This window comes from Trichechus manatus, unplaced genomic scaffold (genome assembly GCF_000243295.1).
Source record: "Trichechus manatus latirostris isolate Lorelei unplaced genomic scaffold, TriManLat1.0 scaffold00120, whole genome shotgun sequence".
Lineage (NCBI taxonomy): Eukaryota > Metazoa > Chordata > Mammalia > Sirenia > Trichechidae > Trichechus > Trichechus manatus.
The window spans coordinates 8,956,468-8,963,026 of NW_004444056.1; the positions used below are offsets into that span (position 1 = coordinate 8,956,468).

The 6,559-nt window shown below is 43.9% G+C and overlaps 1 pseudogene; it reads left to right on the forward strand.

Annotated features, from left to right (window-relative positions):
- The first annotated feature begins 566 nt into the window (after positions 1-566).
- LOC101354860 (serine/threonine-protein kinase MARK2 pseudogene) overlaps positions 567-6,559 on the forward strand; it is a 12,204-nt pseudogene continuing 6,211 nt past the window's right edge.

Below are 6,559 nucleotides of genomic sequence, written 5' to 3' on the forward strand. Positions count from 1 at the left end.
AGCCACCTTTTGTGTAACAAAGTAGGAGAAATAACGTTTTACTTTGGAATTTTTACTCTTACATCAGTTAAAATAAGCATTTTTCAGTTACCGAGATGTTTATATCCATTAAATTGAAAAATTCTCAGTAGAAACAAACTGATCTAAAAATTTTCTTCCCGTGGAAACTGTAAATCCAAAAAGTTAAAAATACACTATCTCATATGTGAGCTTGTCTAGCAAAACAGAACACTTTTAATTTCCCATTCGAGACAGTGGAAAACCTGATGGCATAGTGGTTAAGAGGTATGGTGGCTGCCAACCAAAAGGCTGGCAGATCAAATCCACCAGGCGGTTCCTGGCAACCATATGGAGCAGTTCACTCTGTCCTATAATGTCACTATGAGTTGGAATCAATGGCAACAGGTTTGGTTTTGGTTATCCGAGACTGTGGAGCGCAAGTGAAAATTACAGGGACTCACTAACAGCTCTAGGCAGAGACGGGTGGGAGGACAAAGACACAAACTGGGGAAACATGCTTCCCACACACCGGAAAGCCTCAAAGAAAGAGCATCCCTCCAAGAAGGATGGATCTGGAGACCCCACACATGATCCAGCTGGACTCACTCTCCTTTGACGCATTTCACTGGTGAGTTCCTGAGAGGATCAAGCCCCACCCAGGACCCCATTAACAGTCAGGGTCTTTACTACCAACTCTCTCCCCAGTTTTCCACCACATCATACCGTGTGAGAGGTGGAGCTGCAGTTACAGAACTGCACAGAAAAGGCTCCAGTGCCTCGGGGAAGCCACGAAAACTGTGTGCAGAGGGACAAGGATGGCTCTGGAGGATCTGGGGCTCAGTCTCCTCAGCCAAAGCTGCTCCATCTTCAGACTCTGGTCAGGAAGTTCTGTCATTCAACACAGAGAACCAAGACCCAGAACAGGGATGTTAAAAGCCCATGATGCCTTAGAGTGACAGAAGGAAGGTGGCCCCAGGCATCCAAGGCTTGAAAATCCACGTGTGTAGAGGAAGGACCCAGTGACAGTGGAGCAGGGCAGCAGGATGCCTCTTAGGTCTGAGTTCCATGGTCTCCTCTGTCACCTATTTACCTCACTGAGGAACCTCAAGGCCTGGAGCACACACTACCCCAATAATTCATAACAGCCTCACCCCCTAGAGTTACAGTACCCCAGTTCTCTGTAATACGCACCATTTCCTGGCTTCAGCTTCTGGAAGTCTAAGTGAATGTCCTCTCTAAGCCCAGGAAGCCACTTCAAGTAGAGGAACAGCAGGGGAAGCAGAGCCACTGGGCAGTTTGGAGGCAGATGAATGATGTTTTGTCCACACACCAGTCAGAGCAGCTAAATCCTTACTTCTGATTGCAGGGATGTATAAGGTTGCCCTTGGTCCACAGCTGCCTAGGCTGGACTAACTCTCCCTGCGCCACATCTGGGACCTGAAATGGAAGAAGGAGACAGTGGTGAGTAAGGAGAAAGTAACAGGTTCCTGGTCTTCAGCTCTTTCGCTGGACAGGGCCTCCCTCTAAGCTGAAGGCCATGCTCCACTCTGAGGGCCTTTGCACTTAAGGCAGATCCTGCTCCAGCCTTCCAGAGCACACACTTGCTTTCTTCATGCAGCTCCACAGGCCTCTTCCTCTGGCCACAATGTCACAGAAGAAGGGGCTTCCTCATCCCACAGCACCAGAGGCATCCAGGCCTGCCCACGCTGGAACATGTGAATCTGGCTTTCCCCGTGGTGTCAAGGGTCCAACACTTAGGTTGAGGGTTCACCTACGAAGTTAAGGGTTCACCTCTGTAGAACCTACACACTTGTATTTGATATAAACATTAGTGAATTTTAAGAATGTATTTTTTCAGTTTAAGTCAATGAATTCATTACACATCACTGATTTCTAATTATGTGCAGTTGAAACTCTTTCGTTGTGCTTTTTTTTTTTTTTAAACTTTGATTTCACTAATACCATGGTAAAATGTGATCAGTATTTTTCCTATTTATACAATAGTTATTTACAGCATAAACTGGGAGCTTGATATAGAGAATCTCAAACCCAAACCAAGATAAAAATCTGCATTTTCACAATTTACCCTGGGGTATCCATATCCAAACACTCACTGCTCTGGACCCTGTAACTGAAGGAAGGAATATTTTGTCACAGATGCCCTGTCCAAGCCCGCTCACCAGCCCTGCCTGCGGCCCCCACCCCTCTGCTGGCTTCCGTGGTCCAGCCAGGGCCTGCTCGCCTCTCCCAGCCTTCGACCTGTGCAAGGCTTATCACCTAAGATAGGTAACGCCCCAGTGACTCCGGAAAACCAAAATAAGTACGACATTTACATTTTACCTCCTCCTATAACAACAAGTCCAGAGGTTACAGTGCAGGATGTGAGAGGCGCTCTGTGAAGTAATCAGTGGCCCAGGCTCCTGCTTCCTGCCTACTCTGCCTCCATCACCAAATGCCTGCATTCTCAGTGTGGCAGCTGGCTGCTGTATGAGAAAGAGTAAGACTGAAGGATGAGGACAAAGCATATTTTCTCCTTCTTAGGTTTGCACTGTTTACGTGGGAAGGAATAACACCAAGTGACTTTGCCTATGTTATTGCTACGTTGTGTGTCAAATAGCCACCCTTATTATAGCAGAGGAGCCCGATGGTGCAATGGTTAAACTGCTTGGCTGCTAATCAAAAAGTCAGTGGTTCCCACCCACCAGCCACTCCATGGGAGAAAGATGTGGCAGTTTACTTCAATTAAGATCGACAGCCTTGGAAACCCTATGGGGCAGTTCTACTCTGTCATATAGGGTCACTCTGACTTGGAATTGACTCCATGGCAGTGGGAGTATGATGGAAAATGGGGACAGTGATGGTTCAGAGGTAGAATTCACGCCCCTCACACAGAAAACACGGCTTCGATTCGAGACCAATACACCTCATGCACAACCACCACTGGTCTGTCAGTGCATGTTCCCATGATGCTGAACAGGTTTCAGGGGAACTTCCAGTCTAAGACAAACTAGGAAGAAAGGCCAGGCGATTTACTTCCAAAGTTTTAAAAAAATGGTCAAGGGACTTAGACATTTCTCCAGAGAAGATAACCAAACGCCCAACAAGCATACGAAAAGACGCTTAGGGTCATCTAGGCACTAGAGAAATGAAAATCAAAACCACATGCGATACCACTTCACACACACTTGGAAGGCTACATCAGAGATTAGTAAAGAACAAGCGTTCATGAGGATGCAGAGAACCTGGAACCCTCACGCACTGTGGCTGAGAATAGAAAATAACACAACCACTGTGGAAAATAACTCGGCAGCTCCTCAAAAAGTTAAACATTGAATTATCATATGACCCAGACACTCCATCTTTAAATTGGCAGTTTGAACCCAAAGTATGTGAAAGCAGGGATTCAAAAAGATACCTGCATACCAATGTGCATTACAACCCTGTTCACAACAGCCAAAAGGTGGTAACAACTCAAGTGGCCATCAACAGATGAATGGATAATATAAAAAACACATCACATGAAACAGAAATTTCGTTCATGCTTCAGCATGGATGAACCCTGAAAACATTATGCTAAGTGAAATCGGTGAGACACAATAGGCCAAATGTTATACAATATAACTTACATGAAATAAGAGGCAAAAGCATAGAGACTGAAGTTTGTTAACGGCTACCAGGGACTCAGGGAGGAGGGAATTGGGAGTTATTGCTTAAGGGGTGCTGAGTTCCTGTTTGAAATGATGAAAAAGTTTTGGAATTAGATGGTAGAGTTGGTTGCACAACGTCGTTAATATATTTAATGTCAGTAAACTGTACAGCTAAAAATGATGAAAATGGAAAAACTTCAGTTATATATATTTTATCACAATATTTTTTCTTTCTTTAAAAGAGCCACTGCCCTCTTCCTTTTAAACATTTAGAGATCATTTTAAAGGTGCAGACCTCCAAGCATTCTTCTAGGAGCTATGAAATGAAAACTACAGGCGAGTAAGCAGGACACTGGATGTGTGGAATGCTGGCCACAGGTTTTATGCACACTCAAGTTCTGGGACCACCATCAACTCAGGGCAGATCATTTGAAGAAAGAGAAAGGTCAAAGTGCAGATGGCACACTATGAAGCTCTTCAGTTCTGAATCCACAAAGCCTCAATCATTCCCATAAAGAAGGGAAGGGAAACTCAGTGTAGAAAGGCAGGGGCTCTCAAGAGACTCACAATGGAAAATACAAAGCCATCCCAGGGCAGGTCCTGACTTCTACCTCATCCAGGCAGACCAGGATCCTGTAGTTCATCCACATTATGCCCCTTTACAAAGTCCTCTGAGCAGGACACAAGCACACCGACTCCTTCTGAGGACAAATCCTTGTGTATGAATGGTAGCTAACATAAAACACTCATTTCTCCAAGGGTCCACCGTGCCCTGGTGGTGGGGGGGAGGGTTGTTGTTATTTTCACATAATATGAGGGGAGGCAAGAGGCATATGAATCAGTTTTAATTGAGGTAAGGCTATGGCTGGGTCTATGTAATATCATTTTCAGCAAGTTATACGTCCCTAATTTTAATCTATGATTAAAGTATAAGGACCAATGTTTATTAGCTACTAGCAGGGACTCAGGGGAGCAGAGAACAGGGAGTTACTGCTTAAGGGGTACTGAAGATATGAGATCCACTGCAGATTTTATATTTCTGTGGATGATAAAAGAAATATAGAAATGAAAAAAAAATTCAACAAGTGGTTTTCTTTAACCAAGTAATAAATAGTACGTTCTATCCACCAAGTAACGTATAATAGATAAACCAGAGAAACGATCCATCCCATTATCGATGACAAAGAGTCAATAAGAGGCTTTAAAGAAAGATTAGGATATCACCTTGTGATCATAACAGAAAGGATCGGTTCTCACCTGAGAAACAAAACTACGTTACAGACTCTAACTTGCCTTGGGTCGAACATCTTAATAAATGACAGAATGCAGGTGATTGGGTTCTAGAACTGAATTCAAAGAATCAAAAAGGCAAGTAAGATACACACCACAAAAAGGACACTGGCAGAGGGTTTCCTGAGAAAACTTGAAACAAGTTAAAAACCAACAACAAAGAATTAGTTATAGGGTCATTATATAAGTACACACATATGCATATACATAACTAGTTACTATTTTTACTACTATTAACATGATGATGTTATTGTTAGGTGCAGTCAAGTCGATTCTGACTCCTAGCGACCCCATATGACACAGTAGAGCTGCCCCATAAGTTTTTCTATACTGCAGTCATTAGGCAAGCAGACTGCCAGGTCTTTGTCTCATACAGCAGCTAGGTGGGTTAAACTTCCAAACTTTCGGTTAGCAGCTGAGCTCTTAACCATTCCACCACCAGGATTCCTTACTAACATGATAATGTAAAAATGCTTAAAGCCCTGGGAAAAATATGTAAAACTAATTCATGAAATGATCAAATGTCTTTTACAGAAACCTAAGGTACACACCTACCAACAGTATAGTTAACCAGATGGAAAGCAGTTGTCTTTAAACCATGGATTTCCTGGCCGGATTCTCACTATCATTTTCTCTTCATGTTTTTCAGTATTTTAGTGTTATGGACGTATTTAAATTCTACCTCTGTGGTAAAGAATTAGATCTCACCTAAAGAGAGCTCTATGGCAGCTGGGTGGCACAAACAGTTAAATGCTCAACTACTAGCCAAAAGGTTGTTGTTTCGAACCTAGCCAGAGGCATCACAGAAGACAGGCCTGCTGATCTGCTTATGAAAGGTCACAGCCTTGAAAATCCTATGGAGCAGTTCTACTCTGCACACATGGGGTCACCATGAGGCACAATGGACTCAATGGCAACTAACAAGCCCAAACAGAGTTCTAGCCTTTGTCCTGGCTCCTGGGAGGGAACCTCTAAACCACTGGAATTTCCAGCGATAAGACTGCCTTTGTGACTTGTTGTGGGCCCCTTGGTCCTCACCTGATAGTTTATTCTAAAGAGGTGACACAGTGGAAGCTGGTCATGCCAGAAAGACCCACAATGGGATTAGAGAGCTGGGGCTTGTGTTAATATTAGACAAATGTGAAGAGGGAAATGAGAGCCTACTTCAAGAGAAAACAGACAGCCACACAGAGGGGGTCAACTGGAGGGACCACCTGTGTGGAAACAGGTGGGGGTTTCTTTCTTACACAAAGCTGCAGTTTAACATTCAACACCCAAAACAAAGGGATGACTGTTTGTCATTCACAGGGCCTAAAGGTAAGCATACTTGAAGGTCAAACGCAGATTCACAGGAGTCTTAAAGAAGGGGAGAATCACAGAGAGCATGAACAGACCTGGGCTCAGCCTTTAATAGGGTACAAGGGGAGAAGCAAACTTTATTTCCTGAGCTTAGCAACTACTTGCTAAGTTAAAAGGCTAGTGGTTAAGAGTTCAGCTACTAAGGGCCAGAAGGCAGAAGGGGACAAGAAAGCTGGTGATAGGGAACCCAAGGTTGAGTAAGGATAGTGTTGATGTGTTGTGAGGTTGTTAACCATTGTCATAGGGCAACATGTGTACTAACT